Source organism: Dipodomys spectabilis, unplaced genomic scaffold (assembly GCF_019054845.1).
Source record: "Dipodomys spectabilis isolate Male_0828 unplaced genomic scaffold, ASM1905484v1 ptg000054l, whole genome shotgun sequence".
Classification (NCBI taxonomy): domain Eukaryota; kingdom Metazoa; phylum Chordata; class Mammalia; order Rodentia; family Heteromyidae; genus Dipodomys; species Dipodomys spectabilis.
The window spans coordinates 42460941-42476681 of record NW_024870731.1 but is presented as its reverse complement, the minus strand read 5'-3'; positions in this window follow the sequence as shown (position 1 = coordinate 42476681).

Sequence of the window (15741 nt, the reverse complement as noted above, 5' to 3'; positions counted from 1 at the left end):
TAGAAAGGAACTTATTGTGCAACCACTGAAAGGTAATAAAAAAATACATGCATGCATCTTTACAATAAAAAATAATGAAAGAGTAAAAAAAATCAAAGCCCGTTGTCCATGGCTCACGCCTGTAATCCCACCTACTGCTCCAGGCTGAGATCCAAAGATCATAGATCAAAGCTAGCCTGGGAAGAAAAGTCTATGAAACTTATCTCTAATTAACTCCTGCAAAGCCAGGAGTGGAGGTACGGTTCTGGTGGTAGAACACCAGCCCTGAGCTGAAAAAGTCAGGCAGAAGTGCAAGTCCCTGAGTTTAGGCCCCAGTCCCGGCACAGAAAGTCTCACATATATAAAATCGGATGCGTGGCATTTCCATATATATCTCTCCTAGGCCAGGGCTTAATTTCTGAATTGTACTTAATATCTGCATGCATGGCAGCATGCGTGTGGTCTCTGCTCTCGTTGCCAGCCCTGAATCTGCGTGTCCTGTGACCAGGCCCTGACCTTGTTGTATGTACGTTTCTATTTAAAGACACCTGATAGACTATCAGCTGTTGATTCATTAAGACAACGCTTGGCACTGGAGCCACCGCCTGCCCAGAGCCGTATCAGGCACACATTCCCTCCATCCGGAGTCACCGCTGTGACTGCACCGTTCACAACAGTTAAGTCACAAATCAACCCCCCCCCCCCAGGCAAAAAACCAGGCACTAAGCGGAGCCCAGAAAGCACCTTTCTTGGTGGGGCTGTGTGCAAGTTGAGAGGGCAGGGGGCTGAGGCGGAGCAGCTGGGAGGGGCGCCGGGCACCCAGGGGTGGCAGAGGCCATGGGTGTCAGCTGTAGGTGACTAGGCCCATGAGTACTGACCCGGAACGCTGCATCTGCCCCTGCAGCAGTGCACAGGACCACCTTGCAACGTCCAGGAAGAAAGCTTTACACCGGATTTCCAGTCCCCTGTGCGCACTGCCCTTGGGTATCTGGTTCCCATGACAGGCTGGAGGCTGGGTGTAGGGCTGGGTGTAGGGGTGGGGGCTGGGTGTAGGGCTGGGTGTAGGGCTGGGGGCTGGGTGTAGGGCTGGGGGCTGGGTGTAGGGCTGGGTGTAGGGCTGGAGGCTGGGTGTAGGGGTGGGGGCTGGGTGTAGGGCTGGGTATAGGGCTGGAGGCTGGGTGTAGGGCTGGAGGCTGGATGTAGGGCTGGGTGTAGAGGTGGGGGCCAGGTGTAGGGCTGGGTGTAGGGCTGGAGGCTGGGTGTAGGGCTGGGTGTAGGGCTGGGGGCTGGGTGTAGGGCTGGGGGCTGGGTGTAGGGCTGGGGGCTGGGTGTAGGGCTGAGGCTGGGTGTAGGGCTGGGCATAGGGCTGGGGGCCAAGTGTAGGGCTGGATGTAGGGCTGGAAGCTGGGTGTAGGGGTGGGGCTGGGTGTAGGGCTGGGTGTAGGGCTGGGTGTAGGGCTGGGGGCTAGGTGTGGGGCTGGGCATAGGGCTGGAGACTGGGTGTAGGGCTGGGTGTAGGGCTGGGTATAGGGCTGGAGGCTGGGTATAAGGTTAGGTGTAGGGGTGGGGGCTGGGTGTAGGGCTGGGCATAGGGCTGGAGGCTGGGTGTAGGGGGGAGGCTGGGTGTAGGGAGGGTATAGGGCTGGGTGTAGGGCTGGGCGTAGGGCTGGAGGCTGGGTGTAGGGCTTGTTGCACACCTGATCTCCTGGTAGGAAACAATGCAGCCTGACCAGGGAGCTCAGCCTTGAGGGGCTTGGAGGCGCCTGGGGGCCTTTCTGGGAGAGGTGGCACAGGAGCGGAGCCTGCAGGGGCTGCAGGGGTGAGGGTCGGGACGAGGGCAGGGGGAGGGCCCAGGGGCCCAGGCCCAGGCAGGCCAGGCGGGCGGCAGTGGGCTCTGAGGTTCGGGGAGGAGCCGCGCCTGGCGGGGCCGGAGGTCGGCGCGGGTGAGGTCGGCCGGGCCGGGCCGGGCGGGGCGGCGGCGGAGGCCCGGACCTCGCAGGCTGGGCCCTCGGACTTTACCCCGTAGACAGCGGGGAGCCGCGGCCCGGCCCTGCAGTGCCCCGGAGCGGCCACCAGATGGCGGTGTCCCTGCAGGTTTCGCCCCGGGTCCGGCGGCCTGGGCGCCTCCACCGCAGGGCAGGCCCAGCTCGCCCCAGGAACCAGGGGGGTCGGGCGTGCACACGTTTTACAGGTGCGAAAATAGAGAGGTGAGCGGGCGCGGGGCCCCGGAATGGCACCTCCGGCTGTGCCTTCCCACCAGCAATCACGCATACCCAGCGTGTGTGTGTGTGTGTGTGTGTGTGTGTGTGTGTGTGATCACAGATGATTTCAAAAGACAAGTTGGAGAACAATATGAATCATGAGATATACCATGCTGGAAAATCAAACCTACACTGGATGCCCTCATACAGGGACTGTCCCAACAGGTAGGTTACATGGTTTAAAACTGCCAGGAGCCAGGCATCGGTGGCTCACACCTGTCATCTGAGCTACTCAGGGGGCTAAATTCTGAGGATCATGTGTCAAAGCCAGCCCAGGCAGAAAAATCCCTGAGACTCTTATCTCCAATCAACAGCCAAAAAAGCTGGACGCAACGCTGTGGTTTAAGCTGCAGAGCATTAGCCTTGAATAAAAATAAAATAAAATAAATCTCAGAGACAGTGCCCAGGCCCTATGTTCAAGCCTTGGGAATGTCTCTCTCTCTCTCCCTCTCTCTCTCCCTCTCTCTCTCTCTCTCTCTCTCACACACACACACACACACACACACAAAGACAGGATGTGTATGCACCTAGTCATTAGTCATCTGTAGGAGCTGGGAGGTGGGACTTCAGCCTTATCTCTAATGTTTTATTCCTTCACAAAAGTAAATATGGGTGTTGAAAATATGAGCAATCATTACATTTTTTTCTTTTTCTTTGTGCCAGTCCCTGGGGTTTGAACTCAGGGCCTGGGCACTGTCCCTGAGCTTTTTTTTTTTTTTTTACTGTACCACTTGAGCCACAATCTACTTCTGGCTTCTTGGTGGTTTACTGGAGATAAGTGTCTCACAGACTTTTCCTGCCCGGGCTGGCTGTGAGCCGTGATCCTCAGATCTCAGCCTCCTGAGTAGCTAGGATGACAGGTGTGAGCCACCAGTGTACCTCTATTTCTTATATTTAAGTATTTTCCCCCCAAATGATGTTTCAGGAGAGCAAATAAATACAAGACTAGAAAACAGCAAGGTCAGACTTTCCTGTTTGGGATTTGAGGGTGGTGGCTGGTGCTCAGCTCTGGGGGAAGCAGGCTGGGGGCGGGGTGGGGGGTGGGGGGAGGGCAGAGTGGGCATGGCCCCTTCCCCTCCCCACACCTCCTCCCCTGGCCCACCCGCTGGCTGGTAGTGCTTGTGCTCTGCGCCTCTTTCTTTTTTCTCAGGTCATGAGCTCTGCCCTTAGCTTCTTCACTCAAGCTGGCATTCCATCACTCGAGCCACAGCTCCACTTCTGGCTTCTTGGTAGTTCACTGGAGATGGGAATCTGACAGGTTTTCCTGCCCAGGCTGGCTTCGAACCAGGATCCTCAGACCTCAGCCTCCCCTCTATCTGGGATGACAGGTGTGAAGGCGCTGGCTGTTCTCTTAGTAAACGCTTCCTGTCATTCCCAACATGACCCAGCAAGGAAGGCGGAGGGGGATTCAAACCCGCGTCCTCCACCTGCAGGCCTCCTTCCCCGCTGCTGCTGCGGCCATAGCCAGGTGGTGTCACCCATCTTCCGCCTCCTCTCCTCCTCCTCTTCCTCCTTCTGCTCTTCCTCATTCTCTTCCTCCTCCTGCTCTTCCTCATTCTCTTTCTCCTCCTGCTCTTCCTCATTCTCCTCCTCCTCCTCATGCTCTTCCTCCTCCTGCTCTTCCTCATTCTCCTCCTCATGCTCTTCTTCCTCCTCCTCCTCCTCCTCATGCTCTTCCTCCTCCTCCTCCTCCTCTCCCCTTCTTTCTTCTTCCCTCTCTGGGCAGCCCCGTGCCCTGCGCTGAGGGTGGACCCCCACAGGCCAAACGTGGCCTTCGCCCTGGGGCGGCCGCATCCTCCTCAGGACGTCCCGGGGCCCGAATTCCAGCAAACCAGGAATAATGTCGCAGTCATCAAACCCGAAACCAGACTGCAGCGAAGGCAGGGATCTGCTGCCAGAAAGCAAATCGCTTTTTCTTTTCTTTCTCATATTTTTTCACCCAAACCAAACATCCTCTTATGAAATATGTGCAATCTGCGATATTTGCTTTCCCCTTCTTTAATCGCAGGAAAGGGCCGGCAGCACTGTTGTTGATTTTTGCATTTCTTATTAAAATTCTTCAGGGGGTTTTGGGGGAACTTAATCAGCAGAAAGCAGGAGGAAGAGTCCGCGCATTCCACACGAGGGTTCGTGGAGGAAGCACACTGTTTGTTTAAGAGCTGTCTCTGATGGGAGAAGCAAACGGTCACGTGTTCCAGAACCTTCTTCCAACTCTTCCTTCTGGGCTTGCTCCTCTCTCCTCCTCCAGTCCAAGCTTTCTGCCCTGGCAGATGGTGGTGGTGCGATGCCCCCGGAAGCCCCCGGAAGCCCTGAGTCACGGCCCTGACTCCAGGATGCTGGAGGAGCATGTCCTCAGGGCCTCCGGTCAGCTCTGGGGCCGGGCACTGTAGCTCATGCCTGTAATCCTGACTACTGAGGAAGCTGAGTTCAAACTCCAGTGCTGAGAAAGAGGAGAGAGAGACAGAGTGCGAGAGAGCGTGTGTGTGTGTGATTAGAACCACCAAGTAGGCAGCTAGAAAGACAAGCCAGCCTGAGAAGTTGGGGTGCTGTGAATGCTGTCTTGGGGAAACGGGTGGTGGAGACTCAGGAAAGGCTGCGGGAGGGCATGCGCGACTCACACTTGCTTGGGTGCCCACGTGTGCAGCCACTGAAGCTGCTTCAGCTGCAGAGGGGCGACGATCCCAGACACCAGGAAGACGCCGCCTTGGCCCCGCACAAGGCCCCCACGGCCCTCGGTGAACCCCGGAGGAATGGGGTTCAGCCCAAGGAGACCAGGGAGGGAGGAGCTCATAAGGACCTAGAGCCCTAGGGATGGCAGTGTTGTTGTAGTTTGTGTGTCGTGGGTGCTGTCCTTGCGCTCTTCAGCTCAAGGTGAGCGCTCTACCACATGAGCCACAGCGCCACTCCTGGTTTTCTGGTGGTTCACAGGAGATCAGAGTCTCACAGACTTTCCTGCCCGGGCTGGCTTTGAACCGTGATCCTCAGATCTCAGCCTCCTGAGTAGCTAGGATTTCAGGCGTGAGCCACCGGCGCCCTGCTCTTTTTGTTTGTTTGTTTTAGTAAAGAGCTGGGCTCTGGCTGTGCTGCCCAGCGGGGTCTGGAGCTCTTACGATCCAGCCATCTTCCTGTTTCTTCCTGAGCACCGGGACCACAGACGAGCCTCCGCTGCGCAGCTCTGAGTGTAGCCACGCAGCTCTGAATGTAGCCACGCAGCTCAACAAAGAACCTCTCCATCTAAAGAAAGCTTGGGTGGGTGGGAAGGCAGAGGGAGGAAGAATGGGTGGAGGCCGGAGTGGACCCCAGAGGCAGGACTCTGCTCCAAAGCCTCTGGACGGGAGAACCCCACAGCCAGCCCCACTGGGGTCTGGGTTTGGCTTCGTGCGGAGCGGGTCTTCAGAGAGCCGAGGCCCTGGCGGGAAGACACGTGTATCCGGTCCTTTCTGGCAGTTACATTTCTTGCTGTAAATTAGTAAATTGGGAACAGATAATTCAGCGAAAGAAGCAATACCAATGACTAATGAGCGCAGGGGAACAAAAATAACCCCACCCTCACCAGCTACACAGAGAGGAGCAAAGTCAAACCAAAACTGAGATGGCTTCCCTCCTGCTCACCAGACAGGACCTGCTCTCAGCTGTGATGCACGGGCGCCTCCTGCAGGGGGCGTCTCGACTTTCTTACTTGTGTGGTGCCGTGTGCATGCTGGGCAAGTGTTCTTACAGGTCCCTGCAGGTCCTGAAAGCTTCACCCATCAGTGCGGAGACTTTACTGAGCACCGATGAGGGTCCAGGCTGACAAGATCTTCTCTGGGGCAGAGGCCACAGAAGAATGGATCCCGAATGCCATGTCTCGGACCACAAGGAGGGCAGAGGATGCTTCCCAGGTGAGTCTTTTTTTTTTTTTGGCTCAAGGTTAGTGTTCTACCACGTGAGCCATAGCTCCACTTCTGGGATTTTGATGGCTCTTTGGAGAGAAGAGTCTTACAGACTTTCCTGCCTGGGCTGGCTTTGAACCGTGATCCTCAGATCTCAGCCTCCTGAGTAGCTGGGATTACCGGCGTGAGCTGCCAGCACCTGGCTTCAGAGTAGTTTTGAAAAGCATTCCAGGCATGTCACCTGGGCCGTGTGCGCTTGGGACGTGGTGGTAAGAAAGGACACGGTGATAAGAAGACTTGGGGCCAGAGACAAAGCCGAGTGGCCGCTTACTCCCTAGCCTTTCTCCTAGATGCGTCTCCCCCTCCCCCATTATTTTACTTTATGTCCATTTTTGGCCGCACTGGGGTTTGAACTCAGGTCAGGCAGGCTGTCTACCACCCGAGCCCTTTTTTCCCTGGTGATCTTGGCGGTAGGGTCTTGCTCTGTGCCTAGGCTGTGCCTAGGCTACTTGTACTTCCTTGTATTGCTGGGGATGGTGCATGTGTGCCTGGCAGTCATGAGTTAAGATAGGGCGTCTCTCCAGGCGCCGGTGGCTCACGCCTGTCATCCTAGCTACTCAGGAGGCTGAGATCAGAGGATCACGGTTCAAAGCCAGCTTGGGCAAGAACAGCTGTGAGACTCTTACCTCCAATAAATCACCCAGAAAACCGGAAGTGGCGCTGTGGCTCAAGTGGTAGAGCGCTCGCCTTGAGCTGAGGAGCACAGGGACAGCGCCCAGGCCCAGAGTTCAAGCCCCAGACCGACAGAAATAAATTAAATAATAAATACATAGATGGGGGAGACTCCTCACAAACTTTAAGGTCTTGGCTGGCCTTGAACTCTGGTCCCACACATCTCTACCTCCCAAGTAGCGCTGAGATTAGAGGTTTGAGCTGAAGTGCAGGCTTGCAGTCTATTTATTGCTAACCATAGCACACCTTGACTCTTTTCTCTGTACAGCAAAGGCCGACTGTATTCCGCAAGTGGCTCCTGGCAGCCGGAAGCCGCCACTGGAGCCAGCGGCCAGGCCTCAAAGCTTCTGCAGGCTACAAAGGAGGAAACATGGGCAGGGGCAGGACCACCAACCCTGCATTTTTTTTCCTGTGGCTTAAGAGCTCACCCCAGCCAGGCCCAGGGCTCACGCCTGACATCCTGGCTACTCAGGAGGCTGAGATCTGAGGATCGCAGTTCAAAGCCAGCCTGGGCAGGAAAGCCTGTGTGACTCTAATCTCTAATTAACCATCAAAATCCGGATATGGAGCTATGGCTCCTGTGGTAGAGCACTAGCCTTGAGCAAAAGAGCTCAGGGACAGCACCCAGGCCCTGAGTTCAAGTCTCAAGAACAACACACACACACACACACACACACACACACACACCCGCTCATCTACCCCACGGGGGAGGGGGGAGTGGGGGAGGAGTAAATGAGTCTTTCCCAGGGCCAGGGGGCAGATCAGCGATAGAAGTGAACTCTGAGCTAGTTTTATTTTCCATTCCTAGTTTATTAATTTTATTTTTGGCAGTACTCTTTTTTGCTTCTGCTCCTCTGGAACTGCACTCCTCTTGATCTCAGTTCCCCAAGTATCTGTCAGGACAGGCCGGGACCACCGACAGGAGGTTAAGAGGAGGATCCCCATGGTCCCCAGCCCGCCCGGCTTGGGGGGCGGCCGGGTGGGATAAGGCTGGTGAAGCCCTTGGCACGGAATCTGCGCTCGCTAGGGCCGCAGTGACGCCGCCCCATGGCCGCTCCCGAGCCAGGGCCAGCGATCCCGCCCCACCCTCCCCCAGCCCTGGGGGTGTAATTGCTGTGCATGTCATCCATGGACGAGGCCAATGCCCTGTGTCCTTGGGGCCTTGGGCCCCTGCGTGGGGGACATGCGCAGAGCAGACCTGACCCATCTTCCCATTCAAAGGGAGGACCAGCACCCAGAGGCCGCGGTGGAGGGTGCTGGCGCCCTGTGCCCTGCTGTAGCCAGGGGCGGGGTGCGGGGGGGAGCCTCAGGGGCTGCACCTGGGCTGGGGCGAGGGGGAGAGGGCATGGGGACACCCCGGGGTCCAGCCAGAGGTGGGAGGCTTTGCAGGCACGCGTGGGCCCAGGCGGCGGGCGGCGGGGTTCCGGGCAGGGTGATTCATCTGTGCCAACAGGCTGGTGGGGCGGTGAAGCAGGCACAGGAAGGCAAGATGGGGTCAGGGCTGCAAGTTCTTCAGAAACAGCAGCGGCCTCCGAGGGGGCCTCTGGAGATGGCGTGCCAGGGCACCACTGGCCGGGAAGACAGTGACCACGATGCATCCACGCGTGGCCCTTCTCCCCCTACATGGTCTCAGCTCACTGTGAGCCGAATCTAGGGACGTGGACGCTGGAGCTCAGCAGGCAACCGAGGCTGGGGGGGGGGGGGGGGAAATGCCACGCAGGAGTGCGGTGGCTGCCGGGGCACAGTGACTGGGGAAGGAGTAGGGCCTGGGCTGGCTTTGAACTGGGATCCTCAGATCTCAGCCTCCTGAGTAGCTAGAATGACAGGCGGTGCCCAGCGGCTCTGGCTCTTGATTAGCATTTTCTTTCTTTCTTTTTTTTTTTTTTTGCTGAAGACTGCTGCTTTGCCATTTGAGCCACACCTCTACTTTCTGCTTCCTGCTGGTTAATTGGAGAGAAGAGCCTCTCAGGTTTGTCTGCCCAGGCTCTGAAATCTGATCCTCTGACTTCAGCCTCCTGAGCAGCTAGGATTAAAGCTGTGAAGCCACTGAGCATGCATTCTTTAAAGACTGTTCTGCTTTTTTGTTTGTTGTTTGTTTACCGTGCACAGAGTTTCATCTGTAGGATGCACGTAGCAATGCTTCATTCCTTTTGGCAGCTGAGTAATATTCCATGGTATGGAATTCACCAGTGGGCAGACAGTTGGGTCATTTCTACTCCTGAGCAATGCTGCTATGCACTTTTATGTGCATGTCTCTGTGTGGAGGTGCACGCTGGCATCCACTAAAGTGAACGGGCGCGTGCTGCCGGGCGTGCGTGGTAACGTGTGTCTTTAGCCTGTAACCATCCTGCCTCAGGGCTTCCGGTGGCTGTCCATCTGCCTGTGCGCGGGGCGGCCTGCTGGTCCCGGTTCGTGTCAATGCTTGTGATGCTGTCTGCATTTTTGTCTTTGTTGGAGGCGTGGAGGGGTCGGCGGCGTGCACCGGTGCGTCCTTGCTGTGTTTGCTTGTCCTTCCTCTGAGCCATCGCCCCGAGTCCTACCTGGGGACTCTAGCTGGGGGTGTCTGGGGCCTGACTCCACATTCATTGCTAAGGCTGGCTCTTGGCGTCTGAGGCAGGCCGGGCGCTTACTTAGCACTTCGCAGGGTGGCTGCCTTATTTTCTCAGAACACCGGAATTGCTTGGCTACAGTCCTCCGCTTCCCTTAATTAGCCTTCCTCGCTCACGATGGCCGACCTGGGGTTGAGAGCTCTAGGAAATGTCCCAGACACTCGGCCTGACAACGCACATCCCCACCAGATCATTCCTCATCCGACTTCCCATCCCTGGGCCTGACCGGGGGTGGGTGGGGGGTGAGGGGGGGGGGGGTGGAAGGCCTCAGGGCCTGGTGGCTTCTGTGCTTTGACTTTTCATTCCCTGTTTCCCTCCCGACAGCAAAGAAAGATATTATTAACAAAATCTTTCTATCACCTAGAAAGTATCTCCCCGGAAAGCAACAGTGACACATGGAAACTGTCTGGAACGCGGTCATGCACGGGCTAGCCATGTTCAGTCTAGGTGCAGGTGGTTCACATCCCAGCTTCTCAGGAGGCTGAGGTCTGAGGATCCTGGTTTAAAGCCAGCCTAGGCAAGAAAAGCTGTGAGACTCTTATCTCCAACGAACCACCAATAACCTGGAAGTGCAGCTGTGGCTCAAGGGGTAGAGTGCTAGCCTTGAGTGACAAAACTAAGAGACAGTGCGCAGGCCCTGGGTTCAAGCCTCAGGCTAGGCATACACACACACAGACACACACAGACACACAGACACACACAGACACACAGACACACAGACACACACACACACAGAAAAGCAAAGTGGTTGGAAGGTGAACACCAGACATTGTCCCTGGCCTTTATGGTGTCTGCAGGCTCATGGAACCCAAGGCTGGCAACTCTTCGCTGTCCAGACCCGCGGAGAGCTGCCTGGTGCTGGCACATGAGCCCGTATTGACCTCCTGACCTACCTTCCAGGCCTCTCTCCACCGCCCCAAGCCTGGCCTAGGCCACAAAGGAAAATCTGACCACAGAATTTGGTGGGGGACTAAAAAAGAATATGAAGAAGAAGCTGGAGAGACTCAGTCATCACCACATCCTGTAGGTGAGGCTGGTTCAGAAGGAGGTCAGCATGGAGCCTGTGGATCCCCCTTCCCCCTGCCCAGCACGGGGCCTGCGGGTCTCCCCCACATCCCTCCCCCTTGACAGACTTGGCTCACACAGCTCAGCACCAGGGACCAAACACAGTTTCCAGCTGATCAAGCTCTTGCTCCGTCCGAGGCAGGACATGGCACTTCAGAAGATGTCTGTGTGCTCGCTGTGTGACAAAGAGATGGACAGGGAAAGATGGAAACGCAGAGGAGAAAGCAGCTTTGATGTAGGCTGCCTTTCTCGGCAAGGGGACATTTGAGTTGGGTTTTGAGGAATGAATAGAAGTTGGAGAAGAAGGTCCTAGAAGAAGCAATCTGCCAGTAAGACAAGCATGTATGAGGTATCGAGCTTGAGACCTGGGCAGGTTCAGGAAGCTGTGGGTCCTGAGTGGGTGTGGGGTGAGGATGTGGTGGGCAGAAGGCTGGTGAGTTTGGTAGAGGCCTGGACCCCAAGGGACCTGGAGGACTGAGCTAAGAAGCGTGGGTTGCGTCAGGAGCAGGAGGGTGGGCGACACAGTGCTCTTCCAAGAGTCCCTGGCCTGGACCGCGGGAATGGATGGCGTGGCCGAGGACTGTGCCAGGCACCTAGGAACGCAAGCTGGCTGGTGGTGTTTGGGGGACATTAGCGTCCCGTCCCTGATGCCACCCAGCTTGGTCCCCGCAATCAGAAGGGAATGGTGACCCTCCTTCCTTTGGGATGGGTCTGGGCCGCAGTACAGGGCTCTGGTTCCAGGCTGCAGCGGCCCAGCAACCGAGGCCCATCCCTCATCGTCCACCCACACCGGGTACCCTTGCCCGACTACAGTCCTGCTCCCCGTCCGTCCGCCGTGTGACGCCCAGGAGGAGGCCGCTCAGGGCTGCCTGGACCTCTGGCTTTTCAGAGGAAAAATGGAGGTGGAGGGAAGGCCTCCGCTTGCCTGGCTCCGGGGCTTTCAGAAGAGGCAGGGGAGGGCTGGGAAGGGGGCTCAGTGGCAGAGTGCTCGCCCAGCACGCACGAAGCCCTGGGCTCCATTCCTCAGCACCACATACACAGAAAAAGCTGGAAGTGGCCCTGGGGCTCAAGTGGTAGCGCGCCAGCCTTGAGCACAGAGAGGCTCAGAGACAGAGCCCAGGCCCTGAGTTCAAGCCCCAGGACTGGCAACGAAAGGAAAGAAAAGAAAAGGCAGGGAGGGGCAGGCTCCTGCTTCTGGGTGCGCGACTGCTCCCATTTTATAGATGCGAGACGGAGGCCTCGGGTAAGTGAATCTCCTCCTGTGCCTGCCCGTCCCCGCGGTCTCCCCGCACCGGCGGCCTCCGCCGTCAGAACGGGCTCAGACAACACCTGCGCGGCAAGCGGCGAGCCTGCTTCGGCCAGAGACAAGGGAGGAGGACGCAGGTCCCGAGCACGAGCACCGCGGAGGCCAGGAGAGCCAGGTGAGGGCGCCACCGCGAGAACCAAGCGAAACACCCCAAGACTCTAGTTTTTAGAGTTCGTTTCTTTTGAAATTGTGTTATTGTTATTATAAAGGCGATATGCAGGGAGACTTCGTTATATGTCAGGTAAAGAGTACATTTGCGGTTTTTGTTTTTGCCAGTCTTGGAGCTTGAACTCAGGGCCTGGGCGCTGTCCCTGAGCCTCTCTGTGCTCAAGGCCAGCGCTCTACCACTTGAGCCACACCGCTACATCTGGCTTTTCCCGTGTATGTAGTACTGGGGAATGGAACCCAGGGCTTCATGCATGCTAGGCAAGCACTCTGCCACTAAGCCACCTTCCCAGCCCGTAAAATCCTTTCCCCCCCGCTTTTTGACAACTAATGCAGATGCTGGGTGCCCTCCCCCCTCCCCCTCCCCGTCCCCCCTCCCCGGCAGCACCATTTCCTCCTGGCTCAGGAGTGGGGACCTGGCCGTCGATGGCCGGGCGGGCACTGGGCTGCAGGCCAGCCCCAGGTAGCCTGGCTTCTTGTACGGATGGGGCTGTGTGAGTCAGTGCGCGACGCTTCCTGTGAGGGCCGACTTCCTGTGCGCGTGGACAGGCTGTGTGCGTGTGAGCACGTATTCTCCAGCTGTCACCGCCGCCCGGCGCCCCGGCCACCCCTGGCGGGGTGAGGGGCGCACAAACAGACAAGGGATTGTCCCTGTCCCCTCCTGTGACAGAGAAAGGATGGGTGACTCACATGCTCAGCCAGGCCTCAGCCTTTGGTGGGGCTGTGTGTGTGTGTGCCAGTCCTGGGCTTGAACTCAGGGCCTGGGCTTTTGTTCCTGCAGCTTTTGTGCTCGAGGCTAGTACTCTACCCCTTGAACCACAGTGCCACTTCTGTTTTTTGGGTGGTTAATTGGAGATAAGAGTCTCATGGGGACTATGTTGCCTGGGCTGGCTTTGAACCATGATCTCAGCCCCCTGAGTAGCTCGCTGATCGGCGTGAGCCACCGATGCCACTGGCTGTGTTTGGAAGCCACTCCTATCAGAGGTCTCCGGGAAGGTCAGTTCTGCTGCTCCTTGGAGCTCACAGCTGGGGACAGCGGAGGGGAGGCGGGCACAGCGGGGAGGCGGGGTCTTGGGTTCAATCCTGCCTCTGCCACCTGCCTCTGGGCAAGTCACTTCACTCTTGGGGCCCCCTGGGAGCCAGCAGGGGAGTGTGTGTGGGAGCAGACACAGAACACAGCGCCCATGCTCTGAGGACGTGTTGGAGCTGGACTCATGGGCCATGGCCTTTGTCCCCACGCAGCTGGTTTAGCCCGTGTTCTGGGGACACACCAACCAAATCCACGGGGTGCCCCAGGCCCCAGAAGGCAGAGGAGATCAGAGAAGACTGCCAGAATGGGGCAGTAGCTTAGCCAATGGTTTAATTTTATTTTTTGTAGGTCATGGGGCTTGAACTCTGGGCCTGGGCGCTGTCCCTCAGTTCTTCAGTTCAAGGCGAGCGCTCTACCACTTGAGCCACAGCGCCACTTCTGGTTTCTGGAGATCAGAGTCTCACGGTCTTTCCTACCCAGGCTAGCTTTGAACGGTGATCCTCAGATCTCAGCCTCCTGAGTAGCTAGGATGACAGGCGTGAGCCACGGGAACCTGGCTTAGTCAAAGGTTTTAAATGAAGAGAGGAAGGGAGGGAAGGAAGGAAGGAGGGAGGGAGGGAGGGAGGGAAGGAAGGAAGGAGGGAGGGAGGGAGGGAGGAAGGCCCTTGCTCTAGTTTTCCTGTCTTCCCCGGCCACTCCTCACTTCCCCGCGCTGCCCCGCTCCCCCCCCCCCCCTGTCCCCGGGGCACCCCAGGGGACCCCTGCCCCTGAGTCTGAATGCACCAGGCCTGAACCACCCGCTATTTCCTAAGCTTCCTCCACATTTCTTTGTTGCTGTGGAACTTTCCAGTGTGAAGAAGACATGGGTTATTTTGATCCGCCCAATATTTCCCTCCTCACCGGCAAAAATCAGAAGCCAGGTTTGGGTTTGAGGGCCGCGCCCCACCCTTGGGTGTGCTCCTGGCACCATTTTTGGTCAAGGAAGGGCACCCTGTGCCTGGATGCTGGCGGAGGGAAAATGCGAGCGCAGGAGGCAGAGCCCGGAGCGCGGGGGAGGCTCGGCGGAGGAGCGGAGAAGCCACCTCCGTCTCCACGTGGGAACAGGAGACCGCTCTGCTTCCTGACCTTTTGATGGCTCTGTCTTCTTTGCTTGATGCACGGTGAATTTGCGTGTATATCTTCAGGAGGGTCGGGGGAGGGAACAGAGCTCGAGGGAAAAGGGGTGGAAAAGCGCAGCAGTGGAGCTCACTGGACACGGATGGACGTGAGCTGTGCAACTCGCAGGTGGAGACGGGAGGGAGTGAGGGACGGAGACATTGTGTGGCAGGAGATGTACTCATGCCCTGGCTCGTGTCATTGTGATCCCTCTGTACACCACCTCTATAATAACAATAAATGAATTTTATAAAATGAGAGGAGCCAGGCCCTGCTTGAGGCTGATGATCTTTCCCAGGGCACAATGGGGTCCCCAGCTTCCGCTACAAACTACCATGCTTGCCTTACACTCACATCGTGTTCTGCTGGCTAAGTCCACATAGTCTAAGCAGCACACACTGCACACACATATGCACCGTACTCACACTGCACACACATATGCACCGTACTCACACTGCACACACATATGCACCGTACTCACACTGCACACACATATGCACCGTACTCACACTGCACACACATGTACACCGTACTCACACTGCACATACATATGCACCATACTCACACTGCGCACACATATGCACTGTACTCACACTGCGCACACACATGCATTGTATTCACACCGCACACACATGTACACTGTACTCACACTGCACACACATATGCACTGTACTCACGCTGCACACACATATGCACTGTACTCGTGCTGCACACACATATGCACTGTACTCATGCTGCACACACATATGCACTGTACTTGTGCTGCACACACATACACTGTATTCACACTGCACACACATGTACACTGTACTCACACTGCACACACATATGCACCGTACTCACACTGCACACACATATGCACTGTACTCACATTGCACACACATATGCACTGTACTCACACTGCACACACATATATACCATACTCACACTGCACACACATGTACATTGTACTCACACTGCACACACATATGCACCGCACTCACACTGCACACACATATGCACCATACTCACACTGCACACACATATGCACCATACTCACACTGCACACACATGTACACTGTACTCACACTGCACACACATACGCACCATATTCACACTGCACACACATATGTACCGTATTCACACTGCACACACATGTACACTGTACTACACTGCACACACATATACACTGTACTCACACTGCACACACATACGCACCATATTCACACTGCACACACATATGTACCGTATTCACACTGCACACATATATGCACGTACTCACACTGTACACACATGTACACTGTACTCATACTGCACATACATATACACCTTACTCACACTGCACACACATATGCACCGTACTCACACTGCACACACATATGCACCATACTCACACTGTACACACATATACTCACACTGCACACATATATACACCGTACTCACACTGCACACACATGTATGAACTGCACTCACTGCACACACATATATACTACACTGTACTCACACTGCACACATACTCACACTGCACACACATATACACCGTACTCACACTGCACACATATATGCACCATACTCACACTGCACACAC